A 22,878-nucleotide genomic window follows, 5' to 3' on the forward strand; every position below is an offset into this window, starting at 1 on the left:
ACACAGCACCTATCTGCATCTTCAGGCACTTGCATCCCTATACAACCCTGGTCCTAACTCACATGTTTTTGAAAATGTAACAAACAAAATCAAAGGCTGCTTTGGAAGTTAGGCCTATGCAGCCTGCACAAAAAAAATCACACAAAGCCAGTGGGAAAGCCAACTCCTAAGCTTCATTATCCATCCATTAGACCACAGACATCCCATAAAGTTACTTCCAATTCTAACCACTCCCAAGGCTACACACAAAGATTGGAGTTATGCAGACAGCATATTGGGTACTGCCTGCTAGCACAGCCTAGCACTGTATGATACAGGTCCTAAGCCAGTGAGGCTTGGCATTGGTCACAGGTATCTCTGCTTGGGGTACCTGTATGGTCCCCATGACCACAGTACCTAAGTGTCCCTCAACACAGCCTGTGAGGCAGGGAAGTGCTATTATCCCTGTTTTACAGAGGAGAAACTGATGGCCAGGGAGACTAAAGATGGGAGCCACAAAAGGACATAGGCAGGTAACCCCCAGACTTAGGCACCTACAGCCCAGTTTTGGCTCCAATGCGATGCCTGAAGTCACTTGGTGCCTCCGTTTTCCTGCGCTCCTGCTGCACTGCCTGCCTCCATCCAGGTGTCTCAGCATCCAGTTTCTGATCTCCCTAAAACCCACCACTGAGTGATATAAATTACACTGACAGAAGTGCCGGTGTGGACAGCACTACCTTGGCAGGAGAGCTTCTCCTGCTTACATATCTACTGCCACTCGTGAAGGTGGTTTTATTATGTCGATGGGAGATCTCTCTCCTGCAAGTATAGAGTGGCTACATGAGCGATCTTGCAGCAGCATAGCTGACTCGGTACAGCTGTGCTGCTGTAAGCTTGGTAGTGTAGATATGGCTTTAATTAACTTTTTGCATTGGTCTTTACTGCAGAGGTTGTGAGGGAGATTCCCACAACGGAGCCATTCCTTTTAGGTGACAAATCTGAAGAACCGTCCCAGAGTGAGGTGTCAATAGAGGAAGTTTTGGAACAAAATGAATTAAACAGTAATAAGTCACCAGGACCAGATGGTATTCACTCAAGAGTTCTGAAGGAACTCAAACATGAAATTGCAGAACTGCTAACTGTGGTTTGCAACCTATCATGTAAATCAGCTTCTGTACCAGATGACTGGAGGATAGCTAATGTGAGATCAATTTTTTAAAAAGGATCCAGAGGCGATCCTGGTAATTATAGGCTAGTGAGCCTAACTACAGTACCAAACAAATTGGTTGAAACTATATTAAAGAACAGAATTATCAGACACATAGATGAACACGATTTGTTGGGGAAGAGTCAACATGGCTGTTTAAAGGGAACTTATGCCTCACCAAGCTATTAGAATTCTTTGAGAGGGTCAAACAAACATGTGGACAAGGGTGATCCAGTGGATATTGTGTACTTAGATCTTCAAAAAGCCTTTGACAAGGTCCCTCACCAAAGGCTCTTAAAAAAGTAAGCCATCATGGGTAAGAGGGAAGGTCTTCTCATGGATCAATAACTGACTAAAAGACAGAAAACAAAGGGTAGGAATAAATTGCCAGTTTTCACAATGGTGAGAGGTTAATAGTGGTGTCCCCCAGGGATCTGTACTGGGACCAGTGCAATTCAACATATTCATAAATCTGGAACATATTTAAAGGGGGTAAACAGTGAGGTGGCAAAATGTGCAGATACAGAATTACTTAAGACAGTTAAAGTCTAAAGCAGACTGTGAAGAGTTACAAAGGGATCTCCCAAAACTGGGTGACTGGGCAACAAAATGGCAGATGAAATTCAATGTTGATAAATGCAAAGTCATGCACATTGGAAAACATAATCCCAACTATATACACAAAATAATGGGGTCTAAATTAGCTGTTACCACTCACGAAAGATCTTGGAGCCATTGTGGATAGTTCTCTGAAACCATCCGCTCAATGTGCAGCGGCGGTCAAAAAAAGCGACCAGGGTTAGGAACCATTAGGAAAGGGATAGATAATAGACAGTAAATATCATAATGGCTCTATATAAATCCATGGTACACCCACACCTTGAATAAGGTGGGCAGTTCTAGTCACCCCCGATATATTAGAATTGGGAAAGGTACAGAAAGGGCAACAAAAATGATTAGGGGTATGGAACAGCTTCCCTATGAGGAGAGATTAAAAAGGCTGGGACTGTTGAGCTTGGAAAAGAGACGACTAAGGGGGGATATCACAGAGGTCTAGAAAATCTTGACTGGTGTGGAGAAAGTGAATAAGGCAGTGTTATTTACTCCTTCACATAACAGAAGAACCAGGGGTCACCCAATGAAATTAATAGGCAGCAGATTTAAAACAAACACAACGAAGTACTTTGCACAGTCAACCTATTAGCCAAGATAGTCAGGGAAGCAACCCCATGCTCTAACTCATGTTTGCCACAAGTTGGGAGGGGACGGATCACTCACTGATTGCTTGTTCTGTTTATTCCCTCTGAAGCACCTGGCATTGGCCACTGTCAGAAGATGGACCACTCGTCTGACCCAGTATGGCCTTTCTTAGGTTGGAGCAGGGGGACAGGACCAGGGTCATACCCTTCCCACATGGCAGCCTTAACCACTGGATTACAGAGTCATCTCCCCTCTCCAGCCCAATGGCTGTGTTTATCCTCGGTGGAACAGCTTCAACAGGAGAGATTGAGGAAGCCCTACATCAGAATACCCCATAGCCCAGTGGCTGGAGCCTGCTCTTGAGAGGGCCTCTCCCCTCTGGCAGAGGAGGAATTGAACTTGGGCCTCCCGCATCCCAGGCCAGTGCTCTAACCACTGGGCTAGAAGTTATAAGGTGGGCAGGGCCTCTTCCCATCATCATTTTGTATGGAGTGAGGCAGGCACTTAACTCATTCCCTCAAGGAGTGACTCCAGGTGGTGGGTCCCTGTTCATGGGTGGCTATGCAGAGCTAGGCACCTTCTGCATCCTGCACTTAGGTGCCTCTCTCTGGGAGAGGGGCGGGACTTAGCACATATCCCTCTGGTCAGCATTTCTATTGGCTAGATTAGGGATCTCCCCGCCTAGCCTGCTGGCTTTTGTCGATCCCGTTCTTAGGCACCTCTCTCTCCCCATTCATTGTATAGGGAGCCAAGTTGCCTAACTCAGGCTTTGTGGATCGTAGCACTGTTCCTGGGAGTTTTTAGGTGATACCATGCTGAGTGTCACAGTGCCTAAGTCCCTTTGTGGATCCCACCCTAAGTGACTTGCCCACAGTCACAGAGAAAGCCTGTGGTAGAGCCAGGGTTGGCTGAACTTGGAACTCCTGAGACCCAGGCTAGCCCCCTTCCACAAAGCCATCCTTCCTCTCTCAATCAGCTGCTTACCACCAGTGAACTGACTCAGAGTGAGTTAGTGATTAACACCGTTTCCTCTGTTGTTTTCACCTAAACCAGCACATTGAAAAAGTGAACCTCAATGGGCTTTGTCAGGTGTATAAGTTCAGAAACCACTTAGGCTGTTTTGAAAATCCAGCCCTAGTCTTGTTTAGCAGCACTGTTGGGAGCAAGGAAACCAGATCTCCATCCGCAAAGGACTTCAGACTGATCGAGTTTAGATGGTTGAAACTGCGACTGTGACCTACCTTGGATTAACAGCTGAAGTTAGCCACTGACTCACTCCTTACCTGTAGAAAGAATTTGAGTGTATAAGAAAGTGAGGTCTTATCAAAGCCATTCCCATATGCCCATTGCCCAGCCAATTCCCAGATCCTATCCCCTTCCCTGGCCCACCTTATCCCAAGTCCCGCAATCTTTCCCCCTCCATGTCCTTTGAGTTTTGTTATACAGGCAGTGTGGTTCAGTGGACTGGAAACCTGGGTTGTAGTCCACGAACTCGCTGGATGATCTTGGGTAATCTGTCCCACAATTTCTTCTCTCCTCCTTTGCCTTTTTTGGTGCTGAGAGGGTCTGTAGAACACACAGCACAAGGGCATCTTGGGCATCTAGACACCACTGCAATGTAAAGACTGAAGAATAACAGTGCTTCTTCCCAAAGGAAAATATACAAACAAGAGCTGGCTAGCACTAGCCCAAGCCAGCCATTGAGGAGATGAACCACCAAAGAGAAGAGCAACTCTCTCTGGGGTACACATGCTAATCATTTTTGGCCTGCACCGTAGCACCTGCCGCAGTGATCCCTTTAGATCTAACAAGGTGAGAGGGGTCAGAACCAATCAATACTGCTTGGGTGGACTCTAAGGAATACCTGCTGGTACATGCTGAAATCGGGCTGGCACATCTTCCCTCTGCATTGGCTTGCAACTTTAGTAGACCTTCAAATGAATAAGAGAACCCACCAGCTACCGTGCAGCAACGAGACTTGCTTCATGGATTCTCTACACTTAGACTTAAGATGGCTGCTGTAGTCCCATCATATGTAAAGCAGATGTCATTATTAGTATTAAAATAACCCTAGAGGGCTCAGCTGAGATCAGGGCCCCATTGTGCTAGGTGCTGCACAAACACATAGTAAGGGATGGCCTCTGTCCCAAAGAATTTCCAGTCTAAACACAGAGAAAAGAGATGGGAGAATGGAACATGACACCCTTTTTAGAGATAGGAAACGGAGGCACAGAAAGATTACATGACTTGTTCAGGATCATACAAGAAGTTGGCTGAGCCAAGATTTGAACCTTGATCTCTAGTGCCTCATTACAGCAATGTAACTACAAGACCACCCATCTGCCCCATAGCTACAGTAGCCTATTTGTTTAGTGTAAAGCTGCACAGCCTACCCACACAGCAAGGTCTGCTTTCTTACCATTGACCAGTTCAACTACTGTCTCAATCACCTTTTGGGAGAAAAACAAAAGATACCTGAGAATGAGACAAAAATGCACATTTTACACACTCAAGAAAACCTGTAAAATGATTAAATCCCTCAAAATGTCCCTGTTTAGAAGTGGAAAAAACCCCAAAGCATCTGGAGCGGTGTAATTTCCTAGTCACAAACCATGATTCCATGAATTGGGTTTCTTCATGTATTTTACATTTGTAAGAAGTTATTTCCCTTTAAAAAAAATCTCACTGTGCTAAACTGTGGGAAAATCAGCATGCTCAGCTCTTGGAAAAAAAACAAAAAAAAACCCCGTTACCTACCTTTCATAGCTGTTGTTCTTCGAGATGTGTTGCTCATGTCCATTCTATTCTAGGTGTGCACGAGCCCACATGCAGTTGTCAGATTTTTGCCTTAGCAGTATCAGTAGGGCCAGCTATGGCACCTTCGGGAGTGCTGCGCTCATGCGTCAGTATATGAGGCATCTCCATCCCTACGCCTTCTAAGTTCCTTCTTGCCAGAACTCCGATAAAGGGGTAGAAGCAGGGCCGGCTCCAGGTTTTCTGCCACCCCAAGCGTCAACAAAAAAAAAAAAGCCACAGCAGCATAATCGTGCTGTGCCACTCCACGCTTCAGCGGCAATTCGGCGGCAGGTCCTTCGCTCCGAGAGGGACTGAGGGACCCGCCGTTGAATTGCCGCCAAAGACCTGGACGTGCCGCCCCAATAGCGGACGGACGTGCCACCCCTACGTATTGACCGCCCCAGGCACCTGCTTCTTTAGCTGGTGCCTGGAGCCAGCCCTGGATAGGAGGGCGGGTAATGGAATGGACATGAGCAACACATCTCAAATAACAACAGTTATGAAAGGTAGGTAACCCTTTTTTCTTCTTCGAGTGCTTTCTCATGTCAATTCCATTCTAGGTGACTCACAAGCAGTATCCCTGGCAGCAGGCTCAGAGTTCATGGTCATGCAGCTTGCAACACTGCTCTACCAAAGCAGCATCGTCTCGGGCCTGCTGGGTAAGCGCGTAATGAGACATGAATGTTTGAATGGATGACCAGGTAGTGGCCCTGCAGATGTCTTGAATAGGCTCTTGAGCCAGGAAGGCCGCCGCAGAGGCTTGTGCCCTAGTTGAGTGGGCGGTCACAATCACCGGTGGAGGCACTTTTGCCGGATCATAACAGAAGCTGGAGTCATGTTGTGATAAATCAGCAATGAGGTTTTTGGAAACAAACTGTGGTCTCTGTTGCATCAACGGAGTCACTCCAGACACTGAATCCAGACATAAAGCTGGAGTAACACAGCAGTGAATCAGGCCCCCACACTTAACACGTAGTGACTACATATAAATATTCTGCCCCCAATTCTGATCTCTGTTACACCAGTGTGCATGGAGTTACCCCAGCATCACACCAGGTGTCGCTCAGACCAGAACGTGGCTCAGACTAACTGAATTTTAAGTGGCCTATACCTGTCCATGCTCATAGAAGAGCTTGTTAATTTTTAACCCCAGCTGTCTGCGGTGTGGTGAGCTCTAACCACAGCAGCGGGTTCCGGCTGGAGTTATCAGGTACACGCAGAGGTCAAACAGCAACTTCCCCAGGAATCCACTCTCCCTTACCGTATATCACAGAGTGGGCAGAGGGATACAGCTGTCTCAGCTCTCCAGCAAATTTGTCCTTCTGGTAGGAGCGCATGGTCTTTTGACACCCAAGACACTGTGGGCTGAGGTTTCGACTCTGCTCCTGGGTGGCACAAGCAAAGCGTGCCGTTGCATTCAGGAAATGGGTAACTGGGTCTGTGGTTTGAGATCTCCCAGTGGTTACTCTGCAACTAGGCCTGCAACTGCATGGAGAGCATTCTCGCTGGCACTGCCCATAGAGGCAGGCCCCAAACCACATAGCCAGCTGCAAGAGTGTAGGGTGGACGTTGGTCACCCCAATGCAGCTAGCTTGGGGGCGGGGATCCAGCTGCCTTTGTGCATAAGCCACACCACGCAGGGGCAAATGGGGGCTAGACAGCAAAGAATAAGGTCTTCAGCTACAGCAATGGGTGGGGGAAGGCTGGGTTGGAAACACCCCATTTTTACCCTGGCATGACACTGTTATCCCCCACCCCACCACATGAGGGATGGTGCAAATCTGTCCCTTCCTGCTATAACTGTACTGGGTGAGGCATCCTATGGGGGGTCGTGGGAGGTACGAGTTGGTGATTGCTAGGGTGTTGTTTATCTGTTGCGGGAGGGGATGGATGGTTTGGGTAGCCGTCCAGGAGGCCCTTATCCAGATGATGCACAGTGGCAATTATCTCCACTGGAGGCTGGCCAAAAGGCTAAAACAATGCTGCCATGCACTGGGGAGACCCAGGAGGCTAGGGGCAGGCACTCCTCAGTCCCTGCAGTTGTGAGCAGGGTGAGACCAGGCAGGAAACGTGTTTGCAGAAGACTGGGATGGAAATGACAAGTTCTATTGGCTTGGGTCACAGGTCTCTCCATGAGAGCAGGGTATCAGGGGACACTGGCCGGGGAACATGGGGGTTAATTCATGAAGGATGAGCCGCTGGATTTTGCATGTGTGGTTGCAGGACACAGCTGGTGCTGCTGTCTCCAGCTGGGTATTCAGTGCAGTAAGAGCCGAAGAGGGGCTCAGTGAGAGGGTGGGATGGCTGTGTTATTTCCACCCAGCCTGAAATGAACCCCAAAGCGGTCATGAACACAGCACATTCCCAGGGCAGCATCCAGAGAAGACTGGCGGTCAGCTAGCAGAGCACCTCACTGTGTGAGCTGAGGCCATTCCTCACCAGGGCAATGCTGGAAACATTAGCGTCCTGTGGATGGTGGTTCTCCTGAGACAGTTCCAGATTTCATGGCCACACCAGCTATGAGGGGACTGTCTGAGGCTCATCGCGGGCACTTGGTCACACTGTTGATCCAGTGAGTGGGGATGGGATTAGAGGCAGGGCAGCTGGAGATTTAGCCTGCATCATGGTCCTCCTGCACCTTGGGGTCCCCTTTCCTGGTGGGACAAGGGACCTAGTTTGATGGTCCCACATTGTAGGTTAATGGAACCTGGATGTTTCCCAATGGCTGGGAGGGAGGAATATTGTCTTTCTGACCCAACACTATCTTGAGGGGCTGGCAAGACTTTATAACATCAGGCTCCTGGATATCCTCTTCCCCAGCGTTGGCCTCACAGGTCGCCTCAGCTGACAGATGAGCTGACACAGCAGAAGCAGCGGGGAAGCCAGCTGGAGGGTCAATGGCAGAGGTGCAGTTGTGTCAGAAAGACCCTTTCTTTTACCCTCAGTTCCCACGGCTGTGTCGGAGGCCAATAGGCAGCTCTTGGCCTTTTCCATGGCCTCCGCAGGCCTGTTCCAGGGAGTAGAATGAGCTGCTTTCACTCTGCAGCTGACTTAGGTCTTCCAGTTGTGAGGCAATTTCATGTCGCTTTGCTGAGCAAGCCTCACTGATTCAGACCCAATGCTCTGTGTCCATGGAGGCAGGGCCAGACACGGTCTTCCCTACTCAAGTTCCAGCCAGCCATGCTCCTGGAACTGTGTGCCACAGCTGTGCTGGGGACCCATGTCCCCACTGCCCAGTGAAGGCCACTGGAGAAGCAGATGGTGATCACCCATGCCTTGCTTAAGGAGGGCTGCTCTGAAGAAGCCATCACCTTCATCCTGACAACCCAGACAGGATCACCCATTCTCCAATCATCTGTTTCAGGATGAGACCGTGGAGAATGCCAGGGGGAGAACATTCTCAGGGCCTCTCCATGCCTCTCATTTCCTGGGGCTCGTGCTAATCTGTACGCCTGGAAATGGCTTGGAGACTGTACTGGTGGGATGGCATGGTCTCCTCCTGGAGATGGATGAAGATCAGGTGTCTTTGCTGATACTGTTAGGTCTACCAACTGCCACGGAGGCTGCTGATCGTGACCTGGTGCTGACGCATCTGTGGACACTAGCAGGAGAACGTAAGTGGCTCTGCTCTTTCGTATCTGAGAGATCTGCACTGGCTGCCTCAAGTCTCCTGGGCGGAGCTGATGCTATGGTTTGTGATCTAGAAACCCCTCAATGGCCAGAGAGACCCCTTTTAGCCCGTGCACTGCTGCAGCAGTGGTGATCAACAGGGCTTTCAAGCTGGAGTCTTTAGGAGCTAAGGGGAGGCTGACAGGGCATTTTCTGTGAAGTGGGTTGTCTTTGGAATGCCCTCCCCCTTCTGGGTCCAAAAGAGCCCAAATCTGACCTGTCGGGCACAGTGCAAAAGCCACCTGATTGCTCAGGTGCTCCGACATGTCAGTAGGGTGGGGCAGTACAAGATCCTTTCATGCTCTTTTTGCCACTGGTGGTGAATTTCTGCTATGGGCTCATATCACACTGTGAAATCTGCTACTGGCTGACTGCATTTTAAACATGCGTCAAAGGCACCAGTGGCCCGGGAGATGCACCTCCCTAGGCTTTCGAGAGAGAGAGAGAGAGACATTGCACTAAGCAAATATATGGATTTGGGCAGGAAAATGGACCGATTGCCCCATCCCTGTGTCATGGCACCACAGGATCTTTCATAGCCATGGAAAGGGCAGAACCTCTACTTTATGGCTCACCCCAAGCGATTTGCCAGCCTCCTCCCAGCAGTGCCTGTGAATACACTGGAAAGATAAAACACCGGCCTCTCCGAGCTAGGCCCAGATTCTCCAGACGAGAGCACTCAGCACAAGTGCAGCTGGGAAGGTAGCTGGTGGCGATACAGCACTATTCTGCTTCCCTGACAATGAACCTGCTGAGTGCCCAGCTGCTCCCTCACTTAAGTCAGAGCAGCTTGAAAGCTGTTGTCTACCCCAGCTACCAATGGCCTCCAGCAGCCAAAGAACGGCTAGATCTTTCTTCTGGCCACGTTCCTTGTGCTGGTGCCTGAAAGGAACGTGGTGACATAAGAGCCGCTAGCCGTTGGAGGATTCCCCGGCACAGGTGGATCCTCCAGAGGCCAGATCTGCTGGCTTTAGGGCAGCCTTGCCCCATGAGTGCAGCTCAAGACAGCCTCAGTGCACTGGGGAAGTCAAGCTCCAAATGGCCAAGCTGCCGTGCATTCTGAGCCACCGACAGCATAAAGAGCGGGGATTGATGTGGCCTGCTGAAGCATTTCATTCGTGGCGGATCTCCAGAGGAGGAGCAAAAAACCATTGACTTTTAATTGAGATTGCAGAGTTAGGAAAGATTCATAAGTTAAATTATTCCCCGGGGATATGTAAAAAGTTACTTATGGCAAGAACTAAATTGGGCATGCTTCAATCAGGAGCTGTCGGGAAACCATTACGATATACAAGACAGCTCTTTCCTCTGGTGAGCATGGTAACGAGGGCCGCATGGTTCCTGCAGGAGTGGTACAAGCAAGGCAGGAATCTGAGCAGGTGTGTTATTATAGTGACCAGCCCAGATCAGGGACCCGTTCTGCTAGATGCTGTGCATACACATGGGGAGACAGTCCCTGCCACCATTTTACAGATGGGGCCCAGAGAACCATTTTACAGATGGGGCACAGAGAAATGGAGTGATCTGCCCTGAAGCATGGCCAGGAATTGAACCCAGAGCTCACGAAGCCCAATCCAAGGCTTGGCCCATGAGACCATCCTGCCCCTCCCTGTAACATCCCTTGTGGCAAGCAGCTGTTGTGAGCTACCCCACTCCTTCCTCCCATGCCCACATAGCCTTCAGGGAGGGCGATTCTTCCACTGGTGCCAAGAGTGGACCTGCTGGTGCTGTGAGCAGTCAGACGGAGCTCACCTGGACAAGGCAAGCGCCATCTCTGCGGGGCTTGCATTACCCATTTGAGGAACCCCTCCACTGCAGCAATCCCCACTGAATAGGTGTCGATCCAGGGAAACCACTGGCCAGCCCTCTGTGGCATGGCTCCTTTGGAACCATGCCAACACAGAGTTGAGAAGGGGGCCTTTGGGGGCACAGAGCCAGGATGGAGGCAGATCCCTGGGGATACCTCCAGGTTTGGGAACTAGTTCCATAGCTCATTGGGAGAGGGCTCTAGCCCCACGACCGAACGGCACAATCCGGGAGAACTGTCAGAGATCGCCTTCCCCTTACCACACTCCAGCAACTTTCGCTGCTCAGTCCGGCCCCTGCTGATCCGGTGTATATGGCTCACTTGGGCAATGGAGGGGGCCATGTGGGAGGCTGGCTCCATATTATTAAAGGCTTTGAACAGCGAGAGTCAAACCTGGGGTGCACTCCGAGTAGGGTGACCAGATGTTCCAATTTTATAGGGACAGTCCTGATTTTTGGGTCTTTCTAATATAGGCTCCTATTATCCCCCACCCCATCCCGATTTTTCACACTTCCTGTCTGGTCACCCTAACTCCAAGCCAGGCTGAGCCGCATGTGCAGAGCGCAAGGCTCAGGCATTGCTAGTTCTTGCAAGGAAACCAGGTCACTAGATCACAGACCGTGGTGGCACTAAGGTCTATGTTCAGAGGAGTGTAAGATGCACCCTCCTCCCTACCTCTGCCCACAGCACAGTACACCCGCTGAGAATCCGAGGTCCGGACCCTTGCTGGAGTAATGGGCGTCGCACCAGTGATGTCAGTAGAGCAATACTAGTTTACACCAATTGGGATCCAGCCATAGCAGTGGGTGTAAATCCAGATAACTGCACTGGAATCAATGGATTTACACCAGTGTAAATCTGAGCAGGCCTTATTCCTTCTGAATTTGGCCCTATGAAGAGATATCCATTGTGGCCACCTAAATACCCCAGTGCAGGAGTCTTGCCTAGAAGGCCCCAGGCAGAGATCCCCATGCTGAGGTCTCTCGAGGCCCCCCACATGCCTGCGTCTAGAAACGAGCAGCACAGCTGGTGATGTTCTCCAAATTACAAGACAGCACTGGAGCACAGTCTGCCGCGTCCAGCTCATGCTTCCTTCCTTGCAACTCACCAACCCCACCAATAGGCTGGCCTGTCACCAAACACTGAGGGCCTCGGGAGGTTTCCCCATTTCCATCTCAGCCGGGACGAGTCTCAACCCGCACCGACTCTGTGGATTTGCCTGGAACCCAAACCACAACCACGGTAGGATTGCTGTGACAGTAAGACAGTGCTACAGATCTGGGGTTCATTGGGCTGCCGCTGATGATGGACATCTTATTAAATCAGAGTGGATTCAAACCTCACAACAATGATGACATGAAAGCCCCCATTGGGTTGGACTCCACATGCATCACTCCCCCACCTACGTGCTCAAAGCAGGTGACCCTTAGCCAATTACACTGACCACTATGCAATAAGGAGAATGGAATCATTCCAGAGCATTCCATATACCCCAGCCAGTACCTGGCGTGGAGTCAGCAGCCGCTTGTGATCAGTGTTATCGAAAGCAGCTGACAGAGAGCCGACAGCTCTCCACAGATCTATCACTCTAAGACCATCCATCACCCAGGCCAATGGGCTTTCTGCTCAGCAGTCCGAAATGGATTGGACTATGTTGGAGAAGCCCGCTAGATGCAGATATTTCTGCCATTCCCCCAGACAGGAAGGTTTGAGGCTGGGCACTAGCTGTGTAGGGCCCCAATTGCTCTGAAGCACTTAAGGGGAAACCTCAGAATCTCTCAGCTGCCCCAACACCCTCCCTGCTGAAAAAGACACTGATACTAGAACCCAGCCAATAGAACAATGCCAAATTGTTGGCTCCCCATGTCAAGATAGAGCCAGGCCCCATCAGTGGGATCCTTCCCTAAGCTCCTGTGGATATCACACATAGAGTTATTGTCCAACTCAACCAGAAGAGCAGGTGCATTTACACCCTTTTGCTCTGTCGCTCCCTGCTCGCCCCAGGAGACCAGCTCTAACAGAGGCCATTTTCTCAGTGAAGAAGTCAAAGTCGCTCGCAGAGCTCATTGCAGAAAGAGCCTGTCTGGATGAACCTGCCTGAATGCTCCACAAGAGCTCTGCCGGGCAATGCTTTGCCATGCCAAGAGCGAAGCACGTAACGCCTCTCAGCCTCTGCCACCACAGCACTGTGATATGCCTGAGCCCTGGCTCCAGGGAGCATTCTGCTGTCCACAGCCTAAGCCCTTCTACACACTCTAGCATTCGCCCTTGTTGCGTCATTTCCCTGAGCTCAGCTGAGAGCCAGGTGCTCTGCAGGAACAGCAGGCACAGACTGCCCTCATCCCTACAAGACTTACCATAGCCGAGAGGAACTTTGGCACCGTACAGCAAGTTGTTCCATTAACAAAGCTAGACTGAGGAGCACCTAGCGTTCAGGAGAGACAAATCCCCCTCTCCATATCCACCCAGACCAACTGGATTTGTCAAGGGGAACGAATTTTATCAACATCACTCCCATAGTGTTCCAGCCGAACGGTTATGTGAGCATGAGGAGGCAGCATAGTCCAGTGGTTAGGTAGTCGAGATTTCCGGGTGTTATTCCCAATTTGGCCACTGCCATGATGTCTGATCTTGGGCAAGTCCCTTCCCCTAGCCATAAACCTGGGTAAGTCTCAGCTGGTTTTCTTCCCCATACCCCAAGAGCACATTATGGATTTCTCAATCTAGGTGACTTCTGTTTCAAGTTAAAGAAAGCAACCAAGAATGAATAACTATAAAGTCTCCAGGAAGGAGAAAGGGCTAAGTGGCTCCTTCTGTAACACGCTACATCTAATCTCAAACAACATGGCAGCTGCCTCACAACTGGGCAGTTTCTTCTACATCTAAAGGTGCAGTATACAAAACCCAGAATGACATCACCTCTGAATACACCCGCTGACCACCAAATGCCTCTGATGAGCACTATGAGGCTTAAATAAGATTTGGCAAGAGTCCAGAGATGCTCAGAAATTAACTGCACGATTATTCATACGATTATATTCACCTAGCAATGTTTTTGTGACATCAAGATCGTAAGTACTGAAGATGCAGGGCAATGTACTTTGCAAATGATCACATGGAAGGACCTGTCTAGGAGCTATTAAAGTCCAGCTCTTCAAAGTTAGTATTCCAGTTCCAGAGATCATTACCCATATTCAAGTCCTTTATGCAAATCTAGAGGTGGGGGGAAGTGTCCTTTCCAGTGGTATATGACACACCCATTCATTCCTAGTTAGCAGCTCAAGTCTGGCCTTTCTTACCACTACATCCAGATAATTTAGTCTGTTTGATTCAGCCAAAGCAGATTCCTTGGTGTGTCCTTGGTAAGGAGATCTATAACCAGCCTTGGACCCTCTGGACTGGATGGAACAATAGGTTTTGAGATAACATATTGGGCTGGTTGCACCCTGTGAGATATCCCAAGGGGCCTGGCCGAATAAACCCAAGGCCAGAAATTTGCATTTAAAAACGGTCGTTCATTAACTACCAAGCACACACAGTCAAACACAAACAAGAAGAGTCCAGCAATATCATTTCACAACCCTTGTCCAGGCTTAACCTCCATAACTAGTGCAAGAGGTACACTAAAAGAAGCATTACGGTAGCACCCAGAAGCCAGCTCCGTTGTGCTAGGCACTGTGCAGAGATGGTCGCTGCTCCATACAGCTTACAGTATAAGATAACAGACAACAAGTGGACTCAACAGATGGGGGAGCGCAAGGGAACGCTGGAAAGCACAGTGCCAGGGGCTTCAGACATCAATCGAGGAAACCTCTGCTCCATGGGACATCCTCTGTCCTCCCCACCTTCTATTGTTCCTGGGAACCTCTCGGGAATCATTCCAGCTGGTCACAGCCCCTGTCTCCAGACAGCTCTCCTCTGGGCTGTCACAGTCACTTGGAAAGTTTCTCCCCTTATCCCTAAGAGCTCACAACCCCTGGCCAACCCATGCCCTTCGAACCACACTTGAGGCCTTTAGGCGCTGCTATAATTGTTATTATTGTTGTTAATTTCAATTATAAACCTGTATTGCTTCCTATCTTAGAGTGCTTTTGCAGAAAAGCGCTGCCTTGATTTCCTTGCAATGGTCACAGGCCATAAATCAAATAGCATTCTCTACTGATGCCCAAGGCGGGAGAAGGCATGGGCCCCTGACTGACTATTAAAGTAGGGAGTTTCTATACCAAGTCTGATGAAGTCCTGTACTCTTGCAGATTCCACACCTCTCTGGGCATGTTCAGGCATTTGTGAATGATACTCTAAGTTCCTTCTACCTCAGCGATGGTTTGCCTTCATTGCCCACCTTCCATTCATTCCTTGTGCATGCTATCACCTGCACTGGGGCTCGGACTGCTTGAAACCTATCTGGTCTAATTAAATATATAAAAACAATGCTAAATACTCGCAGTAATTAACAATCAGCTGCTATGTCCCACCTCAGAGGTGGCAGCATTTCAATCACAGGAAGTGAGATTTCTTTGTATGTACAGTACCTAGTTTGCAAAAGTCTGTAAAGTTATTTGAGATTCTTGGGACAAAAGGGGCTCTGGAAGTGCAAGTTATTACTATGATTCCATCTCATTTTAAAAAGTCGCACAGATCCTGTTGACCCCTTGTATTGTCCTATGTTATGTGATAGTGTTTAGTGCTATCTTTCACATTCTCTTGACAGTCGCATGAGCACTGTCAGCAGCATCACCAACCACAAGTATCAGAAACCATGATTTGCCTGTCCCCCTCCCCCTCAAAAAAAAAATCACAAAACTGGTTAAAATCATGAGATTTTAAAAATACATTTTAGGGTCTTTTTTATTTGCCTTCTAGTATTTGATCCTTTAGGGGTCATGTTTTCAAGCTTTTCTCTGCAACCACAAGGGCCAGAAACACACTTTTGAATGAACAGGAGAGTCTAACATAAACCCATGACTCCAGGAGCTGGGGCTTTAAGAAGAAGCACCAAATATCAATTGGCAACATTGTGTCATGGCTGACAGGAGGAAAGAGACAAATAAGTAAACCCCTAAGCCAATCATATGAAAGCAGGTGGCAACCAAAGCATCTCCAGTTACTGTGTCATCCACAGGATGCAGAGCTGCTAGTTGGCAATGCTAGTAATCACCTAGCTACTGCAATGCTCAGCAAAGGAACCTCCAGTCCTGCTGCCTGGATGAGAAGTGACATTCTGGTGGCTAGAGGAGCATCCATCTCCTTCCAGGCAAACTGCTGTCAGACTGGCACCAACCACTCCCTTAGTTCTGTTGCCCATTTTAAATCCCCATCGCTGGGGCCAAGTCCTGCAATCTTTGCTCGGTCAGAACTCCCAGTGCCTAGATGTAAGGAAGAAGAGTGGTCTTGCAGTGAAAGCGAAAGGGTGGCAGGTCTCACGTGGCCTATGTAGTGGCTGGACAGACCTGCAGCCCCTAAGCATCAAGGAGACACTCCCCCTGGAAACAATTTACCAGGAAGGGGGCGGGAGCGGCAAGAAGTATGCGGATCTACGGTGCCATTGCTCTGTGTGCCAGCTAATGGCGGTGCCCGGCTAGGTGGGATGGGGAAAGGTGTCCTTTCCTTGCAGGGGTGTCTCAGACTGAACAGCGCAACCAGAGAGCTTCAGGAGGCATTTCACCAAATGCTCCCATCTGCAGTGCGTCTCCACGGCACCCACCACAAATGGAGGGTTATGGCTAAATGGCACAATCTAGCCTTGCAGCCCTGATTCTAGGCCCACAGGATTCAGGGCCCACTGATTTCAACTGGCATTGGGCCAGGCCCTGTGTACTCTGCGCTCCTCAGACCAAAGGGGCTAACAAAAGACAAGGATTATTTGGCCTCTGGTTTTAATTATTTCCAAAGCTGGGATTGAAATTTCCACACACAAAAATTACCTGCCACTAATGGCAGGTAATTTTTTATAAAGACCCATCCCACAGAGAGTGCACGAAGCAATCAGAGCTACAGTAAATCCTCTCTGCGGCAGCTGGGGCCAGCCATCCCGCCCCTTTCTCCCAAATTTATGGAGAAGTTGTTCCCTGCTGGGGAAATACAATAAAATAAAAAGGTGGAATAAATAACACTCACCAGTTGAAATGCAGGCCAGATGAGTTTTTTCTGGCCCTTCTTTTTCATTCCCTTTTTCTTATTTTTCCATGTTAATATTCCCTTCTTTTTCCTCTCCATCAGTCTTCAACTTGCTACATCTGCATCCCCATACTGTTCCCTTCCTCCTCTCTTTGTACTTTCCCATTTTCCTTCTCCTCTTCCTGCCTTCTTTTCAAAGCAGAACCCTCTTCCTCATTCTTTGTTGCCTCGTCGATGAGTAAGTCTCTTTGCACTGCAGTATCCCAATCAAGGATCAGGGCCCCACCATGCTAGGTGCTGTGCAGTAACATAACAGAGAGATGGTTTCTGCCCCCAAAGAGTTTACAAACTAAGCACATCTCCCCTCTCTAGTGCAGATCCCAGCTTATGCCATGATCCCTCTGGCCATCCCTCAACCTGCCATGGCCCAAACACAGGACACGTGACAAAGACCCAAATAAAGGGACAGACACATGATTCATTTAGAAAGTGCTGGGAGACTTATCCTGTAAGAAGAGCTCATTCAACCACCTCCTGATTGTCTACTTCTGATGTAAATAATTATCATTCAGCAGCTAAAGTGAGGGGAGCCCAAATTGGTATGGAATGTAGGGAGGTTCCTGGGGACAGGAATGGTGCTGGCTCCCTTTTCCCTCTTTGCTCTCCCCTGCTCATACTGGACATGACAATGACAGAACCAATCCAGTTGTATGAAACATAGACTATCAGGGTTGGAAGGGACCTCAGGAGGTCATCTAGTCCAACACCTGCTCAAAGCAGGACCAATCCCTAAACAGTTTCTTTTTTTAACCCCAGTTCCCTAAATGGCCCCCTCAAGGATTGAACTCACAACCCTGGATTCAGCAGGCTAACGCTCATGGAAGTCCTTCCCTCCTGTTTGTGTCATGTCTTTAGCCCAGCTCCCCAGAGGGTGACAGCTATGGTCATTCCCTCCCTGTGGCGCGCTCCAGCATCATCCCAAGTGGGGCTCCACAGACATGCAAGCCCAGATCCTCAAGGCAGCTTCACCAATTGACACCAGCTGAGGTGAAGAGAGGACACCTGGCAGAGAGGTAGGGGCTGGGGGCCCTGTCAGGGTATCTGGGCAAAGCTAGAGAAGTGGGTATGGTCTCTTTTCAGGAAGGGGAGGGAGCAGGATGGAGGGGGTTACTTCAGGTTCCTAAGGCAGCTTCTAACAGCCTAACCACTGATAGAAAACACTTCATCTATGCTACATGGCCGAGCCAGCACCCATGTGAGAACCTGAGCGTTTGCTGACAGCTGCGTGTTGAAATCTGTAGTCGTAATGGCTCATTAATGTCATTTTCTGCATTTCATTATTTTTGAGAGAGGGAAAAAAGACAGTAAGTGAAGACAAAGGTCCCCAATCTCGTGGCCCCGAGAGGTTTGCCTGAGTCAGGAATACAGCATCAGTCTCTGTCTGTCTGTCTTTCCAGGCTTATCAGCATCACCACTTACCTGATCACTTCCTAAAGATCACCCTGAATATCCCAAGGGGACCCACTATAGCTGAGGTTTCATTGGGAATTCCATACATTTCACAGTAGATTGGATGTTTTGTATATAGCTCCATTGTTTGGTTATCTTAATTTCCATGTGGTTATGTTTCAGGTTATACAGGTATTCTGTGTACCTGACTGCCTAACACCACCTTCATTTTGTACCTTCCTACAGCTCTACCACTGAAATATAGTGCAACCAGAGAGCAGTCACTAGGCTGAGAGTCCATTTTGTCCCACTATGTTTTTCAGGGTAGAGGATTCCTTGTACTTTTTTGCCTAACTCAAACATGGCTGCTTCGCCTCCATTGCTGTGTAGCCACTAGTTTCTCTGCCTGGGACTGTGAGCGTGAAGCACTCTGAGGTATCTCCAGCGTGAGAGAGCTGTAGAAAAACCAGATGCATCCAAGGTTAGCGGATCAGAATCCAAGCGAGCAACTGCAGTACACACTTGTGAGCACTAGGGGGAGCACAGGGAAGGAGTCAGAAGAGGGAACTGGAGCAAAGGAAAACAGTGAGTTGTGTTTCCAGAAATAAAGGGTCCACTATAATCCTGCTGGGCACTTCCTTGCTTCAGTCAAACTACAACACAAATCAGACTCTGCTCCATTGTATTTTACTAGCTTTATCTAAACAAAGCCCCAAATATTGGGACTGTCCCTATAAAATCAGGACATCTGGTCACCCTAATGAGTCAATTCCCCCCTTCCTCCCCATGTGACTGAAAATCTGCCACTGGAAGCCATTTTTGCTATGCTCCACACACAAGAGAGGCATGTGATGCCATTCCCCCCTTCAAAACGAACTGGGCGTGAGTCCCAAACTCAGCCCCTTTTATCACATTCCTGTCTTCCCTTTGTGCTGCTTTTACCTTCTGCTTCCATTGGCTTTGCCTTCCCTTTCCCAGCACTGCTGCAGCTGGCCCACTCAGGTGGTAGCGCACTGTCATGGCAGGGCAAACAGCTGGTAGAGTCTTCAAAGGACCCTTGTGGATACAAATTAAAGAGAGTTTCCCAGGCTGTAGCCACATGCTTGCTGGGTGCTTGGAAAGGCCGGCTAGATCCCGCAGAGGGGGAGTTTATGCTACGTGCAGCACTGGGATACGCTCAGACGCATGAAGGATGCCTCGCTCACGTCTCCGAGACCGTCTGTGTTAAAGCTGAGTTAGACACCCAGCTCTGACTTTCAAGGGGAGTTAGGCACCTCACTTTTCCTTTTGAAAATTCCAGCTTCTAATCGTAATACCTAGCTCTTATCATCAGTAGATCTCCAAGCACTTTACAAAGGAGATCAGTGTCCTTAGCCCTATTTCATGGATGGGGAAACAGACACAGAGGGGATGCAACTTGCCCAGGGTCACCCAGCAAGCCAGTGGCAGAGCAGGAATTGAACCCAACTCATCTGAGTCCCCAATCAGTGCTTTATGCACTAGGTCATGCTGCCCCATGTTGCAACCAGACCACATCAGTAGCTAAAACAGGAGTAAAACCACAAGCCCTGACTCCCAGTGCCCCACACTAATAACTAGTGCCTATTTCATTTATTTATTGTGGCTGTGGTGCATACTATAGTCCTTCCATGCCAATCCGCAGCTAGTCAGGACTCTTCATTAGCACTGTGCATAGCTAGACCACACAGGTGCAATTACTCTCTCTGGACAGTCAGAGCCTGGCACAGAGTAACGGGGAGGTGTTGTTACCAGAAAGCCCCCAGGAATAGTTCTGATTTTGGTGCCTCCACCGTTTCCTGAGTGAATTGCTTTTCTGGGATGTATAGAAGTGTTGGCGCATTTTGTAAATTCAGCTCACAGCAAACTCATTTGGTTCTTAAGAACAAGCCTCTTTCATTTCATGTTGCACTTTCAGGCTGAGGTTTGATAAGCTGCCTAAGTGTTGGGATCCAAACCCCTTCAGCTGGAAATCTCAGCTTTCAATATGACGCTCCCTCTATTTGAAATGTATCCTTGGCTGGTTTTTAACCACATTCAACAAGCACTTTGCTCCATACAATTTAAGGGTCAGATTCTGCCGTGCTTGGTCCCTTGGGGGAAGATGCACCCCTGTGCAGGGGACCAGCACAAGCATCAGGCCCTACTTAAGTCCAATGTAGGGCCCCAGAATTAGTGACACTTACAGTATTGCCACCCCCATGCATTTCAAAGCCAGGAATCAGGCTCCCAAGATCATCAGATTGGCTGGAACTCAAAAGATATTTTTTTAAAAATATATTAAATGCTGAGTTCTTTTTGAGTTTTTAGGCTGCATTGAGCTGAAATGAAGTGTTGTCTAATGCCGATAGCACTTTGTTCTATTCCCTGTTCTGTCACTGAGCTGCTGGGTGACCTTGGGCAAATCATGTCCACGCTCTGTGCCTCAGTTTCCCCAGCTGAAAAATTGGGATATTGATACTGACCTCCTTCATGCAGTGTTTTGAGATCTACTAATGAAAAACACTATATAAGATGTAGGTATTATTATTCCTTGAAGGATGAAAGTTTATCTCCCTTTCAGACTATGGGCTTGTTTGTTTTCTAATTCTTACTGTAACTCTGAATATCAATGTTACCAGTATTAATGACCAACTATTTATTAAAGTCCACCACACTCTACACTGCAGTGAAATTTTGTAGCAATCAGTTCCACAGCCTCAGCAAAGCACTTAAGCCTGTGTTTAACTCTAAGCACGTGAGTAATCCCATTCCCATTCAGCAAAGCACATGCTTAATTTTAAACACATGCATAATTCCAACTGAAGTCAAGGGCACTTAACTACATGCTTAAGTGCTTTGCTGAATTGGGGCCCAGAGCATGGATTTAAACGTGCAGGATCAGGCCCCAGTTGAGTGGTCACTGAGTGTCACACACACTTATGGCTACCAATTGTACATGATGTACAAAAATACAGTAACTCCTCACTTAACGTTGTAGTTCTGTTCCTGAAAAATGCGACTTTAAGCAAAATGATGTTAAGCAAATCCAATTTGCCCATAAGAATTAATGTAAATGAGGGGGTTAGGTTCCAGGGAATTTTTTTCACCAGAGAAAAGACTACACACACACACACTCTCTCTCTCTCTCTCTCTCTCTCTCTAAGTTTTAAACAAACAATTTAATACTGGTACACAGTGATGATGATTGTGAAGCTTGGTTGAGGTGGAGGAGTCAGAGGGTGGGGTATTTCCCAGGGAATGCCTTACTGCTAATGATGAACTAGCAATTGGCTGAGCCCTCAATGGTTAACTCTCACACTCTATAAGGCAGCAGGAATGGTGGAAGGGGAGACGGCATCGCAGAGACAGAGACACACCGTGTGTGAGAGAGAGAGATGCTCATTTCTCATTTAAGTACACTGCTTTGTTAGTTAGATCAGCTTGCTGAGACCTCAGCTGCTGCCAGCAAGCTCTCTCCGTCCTGAGCCCTGTTGTGTGTCCCCCTTGCTCTATGGAAGATGGGGTAAGTGGGGTGCAGGAGCAGGGGGGGACACCCTGACAGCCCCCCTCTTCCTCCCCACCCCCCTCACAGTAAGCAGGAGTCTCGGGGAACAACTCCAAGGCAGGGGGCAGGAGCAGCACGTGGCAGTGTTGGGGGAGGGACAGCTGCAATTGCTAGCCTGCTGGGCAGCTGCTGCACAGGGAACTTAGGGGAGCAGGGAGCTGATAGGGGGAGCTGATATGGGGGCTGCCGGTCCACCCTGGTTCCAAGCCCCCACCAGCTAGCTGCAACGGGCTGCTCTTCCTGCAAGCAGTAGACAAAGCAGGCGGCTGCCAAACGACATTAGAAGGGAGCATTGCACAACTTTAAACAAGCATGTTCCCTAATTGATCAGCAACGTAACAACGAAACAACATTAACCGGGACGACTTTAAGTGAGGAGTTACTGTACATATAATGGGGTTAGAAGGAAAAGGCTTCTTATTTACTTAACTTGTACTAACATTTGTGGAGTGATAGTAGAGCAAGTATGTCTCCTGCATAGCAAAAGACGACTCGGCCACTCCACCTAGCAGGGACTGAGCACACGAAATAGCAGAACAGCCAGTAGGAACTAGATGAACAATCTTACAAAAAGATATTACAGTTTTTCACAGAAACGGCTCCAAATTCGGACCCAGCAGTATCTGAAGCTGCAGCGTTTGCCCCACAGCTATAGAATGACAAATGTCCTTCATTTAGATAGCACCTTTCGTCCTGACGGCTCTCAGAAAGTACTCTGAAAACTCTGCTATGGTATATGTGCCCCATAACCCACTGCTGATGTGCATCCACCTCTGGGGCAGAACATTGCTGGCATTTTAAAATGCACAGCAACAGCACACCGCCATTTCAGGGCAGGGTGCGAAGAAGAACCCCTTCTAATACTAATTTATGCTATAATCAGCATTTCTATTGCTGTAGAGCAGTGTTTCCCAAACTTGTTCTGCCGCTTGTGTAGGGAAAGCCCATGGCGGGCCGGGCCAGTTTGTTTACCTGCCGCATCGGCAGGTCCGACCAATACAGCGGTTCGCTGCTCCAGGCCAATGGGAGCCGCTGGAAGCAGCGGCCAGTACATCCCTTGGCACACGCCACTTCCAGCAGCTCCCATTG

This window comes from Mauremys mutica, chromosome 8, assembly GCF_020497125.1.
Source record: "Mauremys mutica isolate MM-2020 ecotype Southern chromosome 8, ASM2049712v1, whole genome shotgun sequence".
Classification (NCBI taxonomy): domain Eukaryota; kingdom Metazoa; phylum Chordata; order Testudines; family Geoemydidae; genus Mauremys; species Mauremys mutica.